Genomic DNA, 11,064 nt, shown 5'->3' on the forward strand with positions numbered 1-11,064 from the left:
TCTGAACATTACATGTGAACGTTGGAGATGGATATATGCTACATTTTTGTGCATACACACACTTTGCACATGGGGCCCCAGGTGAGAAGCAATCCCATGACCTTATTTCTGAGAGGCAACAGTGCTAACTGCAAAGCTGCCGTATGTTTAAACAAAGTATTCAAAAAGACTGTGAAAAAAGGTTCACTTTTGAACCAGTTTTTCTTTTTTTTTGTTCCATCTTTCGACAGGGGGCACATATCCTTAATTTATTTGTTCATTTTTCATCTCAAATGAAATATGTCCAATGAAATAGAATGGATAAGCTGGAGGCCTGTCTAGTTGCTGTTGTCATGTCCTATTGTTAAATTGCTAAACTCTGATAAGAGTGAAATGATGATTATCAGACCCACTAGGATGATACTGATATTACCATTTCACATTATCTCTGGCTGACTGTGTGATTCAGTACACTACAAAAAAATAAAATAAATAAATAACATAATGGTGTGTCACTGACCCTGCTGTCTTATGATATGCATATCAAAAAGGTGATAAGAATTCAGTTTTTTTTATTGGCAAAATATTGCAAAGATCCTAAACATTTTTGTATGTTTTCAATGCTGAGGTATGGATTCATGGTTTTTTTGTTGTTGTCCAGAATTGTTTACTGTCGGGCTTTGTTTTTGCACTTGCAATTTACAAGTATTCATATAATTCAAAATATGGCTGCTCAAATTTCAACTGAAACACAAACGTTTGACTAGACTGCCTTTGGTTTAGCTTCACTTCATTCTTCACATGAGGGCAAATTTTTTGCAAGTTTTTTGTTCCAACAGAATACCGATTGACTGTGTACCCGCTTACCTGGGTGAGATGGTTGAGGCATATGTGCTGGTGTGTCATCTGCAATCTCAGAGGACTGGCCTATTGTCTGCTGTGAAGGTTAACAAGACTGCAAGAGAAAGCTGAAGTCAGACACTCAAGTTCTATTGAAATTTTCTGTCAGACTTAAAACTCACCATTATACCACTGTATATCATCACTGAGGGTTTGTAATTGGAAATGTCATTGTTTACTTTGAGTTTTTCTTTTTCTTTTAATTGTGCTGATTTTCTTATTGTGATTATTTTATGTGTATATTGTGTGTGTCATGCCTTTTAATCTCTTGCTGACTATTCAATCAATAGCACATTTATTAATGGTAAAAGGTGACATGGATATACATACTACATTGATTCCTGATTGTAAATTTGACACTTTGTAAAGAATAACCACTGACTATATTTACTTTGACAACAATAATCGAATTATTGGCCTTATTCTGATTAGGACCATTTTTAAATTATGGTGTTTACATAAGTTCTTTAAAGAATACTCTGTCTGTGTTCCTGCTTTACACAGCCAGTCTGCTCTGCATAGTATGTGTAATCCTGTCACAGCTAAGCAGAGTAGGTCATGGTTAGGGCCCGGTTCCACTGGGGAGAGGATTAATTGCGCATTAATTGAGTATACAAAGTACGGGCATTTGTTGTCGTCTGCAACAAAAATGGCCAAAAATGACAAATGTCTCAGTATGAATTATGGATATATTAATAATGTATAGTGAATACGAGGTCTGTTAGAAAACTATCTGATCTTTTTTTGTTTTAAAAAACTATATGGATTTGAATCATGTCCGCTTGCATCAGCCAAGCTTGAACCTTCGTGCGCATGCGTGTTTTTTTCACGCCTGTTGGTTGCGACATTCGCCTGTGGGCAGGCTTTGAGTGAGCACTGGTCCACCCCCCTCGTCGGATTTTCATTGTAAGGGAAATGGCTGAGAGATTGGAGCAGCGCTGAATCAAATTTTTCCAGAAACTGTGAGAGACAGCCAGGTGGAAACCATTGGGAAGATTCAGACGGCTTTCGGTGAGGATACTCTGGGCATCACACAGATTAAGGAGCGTTACAACCGGATTAAAGACGGCCCACAGCGGCGGAGGACGCGCCACGCTCCAAGCGGCCATCGACAGGCTGAAATGACCAGATCATTTCCAAAGTGAAGGCTGTGTTGATCCGGGACATCATCTGACTACCAGAGAAATTGCAGAAGAGTTGGACATCAGCACTTTTGCAGCACATTCCACTGTTACAGGAGATTTTGTAATGAAAGACATGCGGAGGAATTCGCGCGTCGGGACGGAGTCGCAATGTTGCGCAAACAAAAAGCACTTCCACGTTGGAAGTCTCACAGGACAAGTTGTGACATGCCCAGCTGTTACACAATTTCTCGGATACTCACTCAACTGAAAAGCCACCAAAAGCCGTCTGAATCTTCCGAATGGTTTCCAACACAGGCGTGCTTTTTGAGCCATTTTCAACAGCCAATTTGCAGAATAAAATGATTAATCCGCCACGAAATAATTATTTTATATACGCAGCATCCAGCGCAGAGCGCGTGGCAGCCGGTAGAACAAAGAACGGCGTCCAGCTATGAACACAGCACATCTGATTTGCATCCGCCGCAAATCAAATGCAAAGCAGATGTAATAAAAACGCTTTATTCGTGGCCAATCTGTATGCAGTCGCTACAATTTATTTTAGTTCGTGATGTGGACATGATGGGCACGCAAAATATCCGTTTTACACACTGTCCCAGTCCGCTGCCAAGCCGCAAATCACTGTCAGTTGCAGATATCAGCAGATGACGGCGAATATACAGCGCATAGATTGAGTATGTATTGTGTATGTATGGAGTATGTAAGGCGGATGTCATCCGCAGCCAAAATTTTGTGCAGCTCAAAAATCCTTGTAACAGAAAAACGTGCCTCTGCAGATAATTGCGACGTGTGCGGGTGTCGGCCGACTCATACAAGCATGTTTCACGCATATTGTAGTTTTCTCTGGGCCCCTCCCCAATCGGACCGGGAGTGACATGTTTAGCCGCATGTTCTCCTTGAATTGCTGGCTGTCTGAGTGGTGTCCAAAAAATGAGATGGGCTTCATAGATAATTGGCAAAGCTTCTGGGGAAAACCTGGTCTTGTTAGGAGAGACGGCATCCATCCCACTTTGGATGGAGCAGCTCTCATTTCTAGAAATCTGGCCAATTTTCTTAAATCCTCCAAACCGTGACTATCCAGGGTTGGGACCAGGAAGCAGAGTTGTAGTCTTACACACCTCTCTGCAGCTTCTCTCCCCCTGCCATCCCCTCATTGCCCCATCCCCGTAGAGACGGTGCCTGCTCCCAGACCACCAATAACCAGCAAAAATCTATTTAAGCATAAAAATTCAAAAAGAAAAAATAATATAGCACCTTCAACTGAACCACAGACTAAAACAGTTAAATGTGGTCTATTAAACATTAGGTCTCTCTCTTCTAAGTCCCTGTTGGTAAATGATATAATAATTGATCAACATATTGATTTATTCTGCCTAACAGAAACCTGGTTACAGCAGGATGAATATGTTAGTTTAAATGAGTCAACACCCCCGAGTCACACTAACTGTCAGAATGCTCGTAGCACGGGCCGGGGCGGAGGATTAGCAGCAATCTTCCATTCCAGCTTATTAATTAATCAAAAACCCAGACAGAGCTTTAATTCATTTGAAAGCTTGTCTCTTAGTCTTGTCCATCCAAATTGGAAGTCCCAAAAACCAGTTTTATTTGTTATTATCTATCGTCCACCTGGTCGTTACTGTGAGTTTCTCTGTGAATTTTCAGACCTTTTGTCTGACTTAGTGCTTAGCTCAGATAAGATAATTATAGTGGGCGATTTTAACATCCACACAGATGCTGAGAATGACAGCCTCAACACTGCATTTAATCTATTATTAGACTCTATTGGCTTTGCTCAAAAAGTAAATGAGTCCACCCACCACTTTAATCATATCTTAGATCTTGTTCTGACTTATGGTATGGAAATAGAAGACTTAACAGTATTCCCTGAAAACTCCCTTCTGTCTGATCATTTCTTAATAACATTTACATTTACTCTGATGGACTACCCAGCAGTGGGGAATAAGTTTCATTACACTAGAAGTCTTTCAAAAAGCACTGTAACTAGGTTTAAGGATATGATTCCTTCTTTATGTTCTCTAATGCCATATACCAACACAGTGCACAGTAGCTACCTAAACTCTGTAAGGGAGATAGAGTATCTCATCAATAGTTTTACATCCTCATTGAAGACAACTTTGGATGCTGTAGCTCCTCTGAAAAAGAGAGCTTTAAATCAGAAGTGTCTGACTCCGTGGTATAACTCACAAACTCGTAGCTTAAAGCAGATAACCCGTAAGTTGGAGAGGAAATGGCGTCTCACTAATTTAGAAGATCTTCACTTAGCCTGGAAAAAGAGTCTGTTGCTCTATAAAAAAGCCCTCTGTAAAGCTAGGACATCTTTCTACTCATCACTAATTGAAGAAAATAAGAACAACCCCAGGTTTCTTTTCAGCACTGTAGCCAGGCTGACAAAGAGTCAGAGCTCTATTGAGCTGAGTATTCCATTAACTTTAACTAGTAATGACTTCATGACTTTCTTTGCTAACAAAATTTTAACTATTAGAGAAAAAATTACTCATAACCATCCCAAAGACATATCGTTATCTTTGGCTGCTTTCAGTGATGCCGGTATTTGGTTAGACTCTTTCTCTCCGATTGTTCTGTCTGAGTTATTTTCATTAGTTACTTCATCCAAACCATCAACATGTTTATTAGACCCCATTCCTACCAGGCTGCTCAAGGAAGCCCTACCATTATTTAATGCTTCGATCTTAAATATGATCAATCTATCTTTGTTAGTTGGCTATGTACCACAGGCTTTTAAGGTGGCAGTAATTAAACCATTACTTAAAAAGCCATCACTTGACCCAGCTATCTTAGCTAATTATAGGCCAATCTCCAACCTTCCTTTTCTCTCAAAAATTCTTGAAAGGGTAGTTGTAAAACAGCTAACTGATCATCTGCAGAGGAATGGTCTATTTGAAGAGTTTCAGTCAGGTTTTAGAATTCATCATAGTACAGAAACAGCATTAGTGAAGGTTACAAATGATCTTCTTATGGCCTCGGACAGTGGACTCATCTCTGTGCTTGTTCTGTTAGACCTAAGTGCTGCTTTTGATACTGTTGACCATAAAATTTTATTACAGAGATTAGAGCATGCCATAGGTATTAAAGGCACTGCGCTGCGGTGGTTTGAATCATATTTGTCTAATAGATTACAATTTGTTCATGTAAATGGGGAATCTTCTTCACAGACTAAAGTTAATTATGGAGTTCCACAAGTTTCTGTGCTAGGACCAATTTTATTCACTTTATACATGCTTCCCTTAGGCAGTATTATTAGACGGTATTGCTTAAATTTTCATTGTTACGCAGATGATACCCAGCTTTATCTATCCATGAAGCCAGAGGACACACACCAATTAGCTAAACTGCAGGATTGTCTTACAGACATAAAGACATGGATGACCTCTAATTTCCTGCTTTTAAACTCAGATAAAACTGAAGTTATTGTACTTGGCCCCACAAATCTTAGAAACATGGTGTCTAACCAGATCCTTACTCTGGATGGCATTACCCTGACCTCTAGTAATACTGTGAGAAATCTTGGAGTCATTTTTGATCAGGATATGTCATTCAAAGCGCATATTAAACAAATATGTAGGACTGCTTTTTTGCATTTACGCAATATCTCTAAAATCAGAAAGGTCTTGTCTCAGAGTGATGCTGAAAAACTAATTCATGCATTTATTTCCTCTAGGCTGGACTATTGTAATTCATTATTATCAGGTTGTCCTAAAAGTTCCCTAAAAAGCCTTCAGTTAATTCAAAATGCTGCAGCTAGTGTACTGACGGGGACTAGAAGGAGAGAGCATATCTCACCCATATTGGCCTCTCTTCATTGGCTTCCTGTTAATTCTAGAATAGAATTTAAAATTCTTCTTCTTACTTATAAGGTTTTGAATAATCAGGTCCCATCTTATCTTAGGGACCTCGTAGTACCATATCACCCCAATAGAGCGCTTCGCTCTCAGACTGCAGGCTTACTTGTAGTTCCTAGGGTTTGTAAGAGTAGAATGGGAGGCAGAGCCTTCAGCTTTCAGGCTCCTCTCCTGTGGAACCAGCTCCCAATTCAGATCAGGGAGACAGACACCCTCTCTACTTTTAAGATTAGGCTTAAAACTTTCCTTTTTGCTAAAGCTTATAGTTAGGGCTGGATCAGGTGACCCTGAACCATCCCTTAGTTATGCTGCTATAGACGTAGACTGCTGGGGGGTTCCCATGATGCACTGTTTCTTTCTCTTTTTGCTCTGTATGCACCACTCTGCATTTAATCATTAGTGATCGATCTCTGCTCCCCTCCACAGCATGTCTTTTTCCTGGTTCTCTCCCTCAGCCCCAACCAGTCCCAGCAGAAGACTGCCCCTCCCTGAGCCTGGTTCTGCTGGAGGTTTCTTCCTGTTAAAAGGGAGTTTTTCCTTCCCACTGTAGCCAAGTGCTTGCTCACAGGGGCTGTGCATGTTTCTCCGGATATCACTGAAGTTGCACCCAAACTGACCCCCTTTGAGGACCCTGTACAGACAGGGACAGACAAATAATGACCACTGATATTTCTGTTTTGCTTACTTTAATGACTCAGAGCCACTTTATGTCCCCTATATCTTCTGTGTTGCAAAGTTCAAGTAAAACACTTACAGGATATGAAAAGTCTGATTTAAGTGTCCATAGTGCACCTCAATAATCAGAACAAGACTGGAATACCTCACATTTTAATCCAATTCTGCTTACTCAGACTCTGACCATTGTCTGGATAAGGTAATCAGTAAGGGCCCCTTTACACATTGAGGGCAAATGGTGCACGAAGAAAGATTTGAGTGCCACTCGTGAAATTTCGGAGCTGCACTCAAACGCTCGTACAGCAGTCGCCACAACCATTCAGCCACAGCACATGCACATTATCACTGCATGTTATCAGTCGAGCGTGTGAGTGACAGCGAGGTGTTCATTTAAAAGAAAGATGAGTAAAATAAGTAAATATATACATATAATAAGAAGAACAGCGTGAACTCATTCATGTGTGATCGCTTTGCTTCGTGTTTCAGACACGGGGGCATCTCCAGCTCAGACTCACTCTCTCAGCTGACACTGACAGATTAAACATTGTGTTAAATTAAAGCAAATAATAAATAAAATGATACAGTAAATACATACATAATTACATGTCAAATACATAACTAACATGAAACAATAATTAAATAAATAAATGAATTACAAACAAATATATAAAATAAGGAAATTAACTTAATAAATAAAGTACAAATAACATAAAGTAAAATAAATAATCAAAAACAGAAGAGGGAGAGGACCGCTGCGCCCCTGACACGCCCACCCGCTTGCTCATTCATGTGACCTGATGTGATGTCCGTATTGTCATGATCACACCCACTACAGTGTTACGTGTTTGTCAGGGGACTGTGGTTGACATGCAATCATGGGTTGGTCATCATTTGAAATCAAGCAGGGAGGGAGGGGGCTGATGATGACTCATGGCCAGTGAATGCATTGCTCAGCTATTTGTACCACTCCAGCTGACTACTGTGTCAGTGCAAGGTAGTGGTGGGCACAGTCCCACTAATCGCTAATTATCAAAGATAATGTTTTCATTATCGGATTAGCTTTTCAGATAACTTTGAAAACCATCATTGGACCAATTATCTTACGATAAGTTTTGGTGCAATAATTTTTAGACCGCTAACATTTTTGCAGACATAGCTTTTTGTAGTAGATGCACAGTTCTATCCTCTACAAACAAAGAAAAGCTGGTTCTAGAAGAAACTGCTCTATCCACTGCAGGTAAAGGAGAACTAGTCATAGAAAAGAAAAAAAGCACATTTCATTTGACCCCATACTAATACGCTGGCAATAGCACCCAAGTCATCCAGAGGCATACAGTTTTAACTTATGGTTAAAATTTTAACTAAACTAATTTTGGACAAGTTATTTAAATTAATGTCTGAAGTTTTATAATGTGAAAATATCAGATATATGTTTTAGTTTTAAAGCAATGCACTAATTTTGAAGGTTTTAGTGTGGACATGGTGTGGGCACAGTGCATTATGGGTATTCACAACAGAATAAATGCATTTGAGATGCTCTGATCAGGCTCCACAGGGACAACAGTATTAAACTCTTTGTATATTGTGCCTAAAACTCTGGGTTTATAGACGTCGTTATTGTGTTTGTTTTACGTAAAAATGCCGAAAGTCTGTTTTAATTGTTATTCAGGCTGTGAGATATAACCAGCATCAAAATGCATAGAACACTGCCATCTACTGCCGACCGGTTATATCACAGTGTTGTCGACTGCAGGATTTCAAAATTATATGTAGGTTTCCAAAACCTGAGAGACCACACACGTGGAGATAAAAAAAAAAAAAAAAAAAAAAATCATAGATCTGACAGGTTTAGTTGTACAGTGTGTGGTGTCAGCCACATGGTAAAAACAACACACACAACCGGATTTCACACACGAATATTCCCAGGTCAGACATCTCCCTTTCTGATTGGCTGCATGTCACATTTAGCTCCTCACCTCCTTCTTAACACACTGCACACGGCAGGAATAACTCATAAGATTATATTTAGCGATTGTTTCACGATTGTCGGGGCATCCTTAAGATTGTCGGAAGGGGAAGATCAGGTCTGATATCAGCCTAAATATCTTGCCATGTGAACCAGGCTTGATGTTATGATGCCTCACGGAGCAAATGACTCATCTAACACCATACCGAACATGTTTTCACTATTATTTGATTTCTTTGTGCTACTGACATTGTTATTCAAGCATTCAAAAGGCGATTCCTACAACCACACAACTCCAGCAACCACACGAGAAACTTTTTTGACAGTTCTTGTTATTGAAAGAAACCTTGTCTCCCTAACTGGCTATTTTACAAAAGCACATTTATTTGTAAACACCAACACGTTACATTGATTCACTTGTGTTAGTTTTTACATAGAATGAATCAACCATTAAGTATGAGCAGAGGCTGTTTACCCATAATCCCTTTGGTGTGTTAATGTTCAAATCTTCAGAATTAGTGCAGTATTTTAAAATTAACAGATATGTGTTATATATCACTTTGTACATTTTAAGAGTTTACATTAATGTAGTTTTTCTATCCAGAATAATTTTATTTATAAAGCAAAACTATAATTCAAACCTGCTTTCCATTTCAAGAGCACTGCCTCATCGCAGGACCACTGTATCCTGTCAGGATAAATGATGCTTTCCTACAGAAGTGGGCAGAGCGCACAAAGACATAAGCATTGGCTCATTGGCTGTTTGGGTTTGTGATCACCGTTGGTTTTATTAGAAGCTTTGGTGGTGTTTAAACTCAAAATCAACTTCTTAGTAGCTGACAGCATATGGGAGGCAAATTGAAAGTTATCAGTTATCTGTAGCTTCTGATAAGTTTTTAGATAGTTGATCAGTTTAGCGTTAAAAAAGATAACTTTTTCAGTTAGCTGATTACCAGTTATCGAAGCTAACTTTTTGGTTAGCTGTGCCCACCACTGGTGCAAGGCAATCCTGGGGAACACACATTGTTACATGTGCTCAAACCACCCATGTGCATGGAGTGGGTGCAAACGATGATGACAGGGGGAAAAATAAAAACAAACGATATCACGTTTGGATTGCCCCCAGCCATGTCTTGTTGCGCACAGTGATGACCATGCACCCAGGCTGGGCCATATGAAATTATCCATGCAAACTTTCTCAGACCCTCAGCGGCCATGAACATTACTGGACTGAGCACCGGTCATTGAATGCACAAGGGAGGAGGGAGGATGGGGTGTGTGTTTATATTTCATTTTATTTCATGCATGTAGTTTTATTAAAGTTCTTGCTTACGTCTATGGACATTGTCAGGTTTGTTCTCGGCTAGACATACAAGAAAAGAGCCAGACAGAGAGCCAACATGTCTTTAGTGGCCCAGTCTTGTGCAGTTCTCTGATGCCCCCTCATTGCATGGCCCTTTTATTGAGTAAAAGAAAACAAAAGACAAGAGGAGTGAGTTGAGTCCATCGTCACAACATGTTTGTGCAAATACATTTGTAATCAACTGAATCATTCATGTGTCATGTGTAGATACGTTTGCAAACAACTGAATCATCCTGATTTTTAGGTACAGAGTGACAACTGAATCATTGTGTCACTAGTGCAAACAACTGAATCATTCCTGATTTTTAGGTACAGAGTGAGTGTTTTGCTGAAGCTTGCTAAAAACTATAAACAGGCTGCAGCTGTGAATATCTGAAAGAAAACAGTTTGCAGATTCTTAACATACAGAAAGAACAATTTGCAAATGAGCAGATGTTAATAGATGATAATAAACGATAAACATGTCTTTGACAATATAATTTATCTAACAGACATGATCGAAGACGAACAGATGGACGATACTTCCTGTATTCTCTGCTCTTTTTATATATCAGGAATTAAGTATTCTGTGTTCCCCGCTGCTGTGTGACATGTGGCCTCACATATCTCTGTGTGTTCATGCACGTGCACACATGCGTGCACAAAACCATCTCCACATGATCGTACACGGATGGCATACCATCTGCCCTTCCCGACAGCGGCTGGAATTTTTTGTGATTTCATTTCAAAAAATTCTTCTTTTTTTTTTTGCCCTTTTTATGGCCAATTTCTGCCTCTTTCGCCCAACTTCGTGTTATGTGTGAAAGGGCCATAAATGCTGTTTACATGGCAACGTCTTACTCAGAGTATGGTCTTAATCAGATTAAGATTAGAATATTACTGTCCATGTAAATGCAACTTGTAGTATATCTGAAAATGAACAGCATGCAAACAGTGTTCTCACAAGGGAATTACCAACGGGTAGAAAGGCTAATAAAGTGTCTGCACAAACTGCAATTTAAATTGAGATTTTAAATTGCTAATTGCAAGGATCTACCTACCAATGAGTGGATCAGTTGCTTGATGTTTTACCAGTGTAAATAGCACCTGAGGCAAACCAGTTTGCACATTTTGCATCAGCCCATGTAGAGCGATCCAGAGGACTGAATTTATTTATTT

This window comes from Thalassophryne amazonica, chromosome 2 (genome assembly GCF_902500255.1).
Source record: "Thalassophryne amazonica chromosome 2, fThaAma1.1, whole genome shotgun sequence".
NCBI lineage: Eukaryota > Metazoa > Chordata > Actinopteri > Batrachoidiformes > Batrachoididae > Thalassophryne > Thalassophryne amazonica.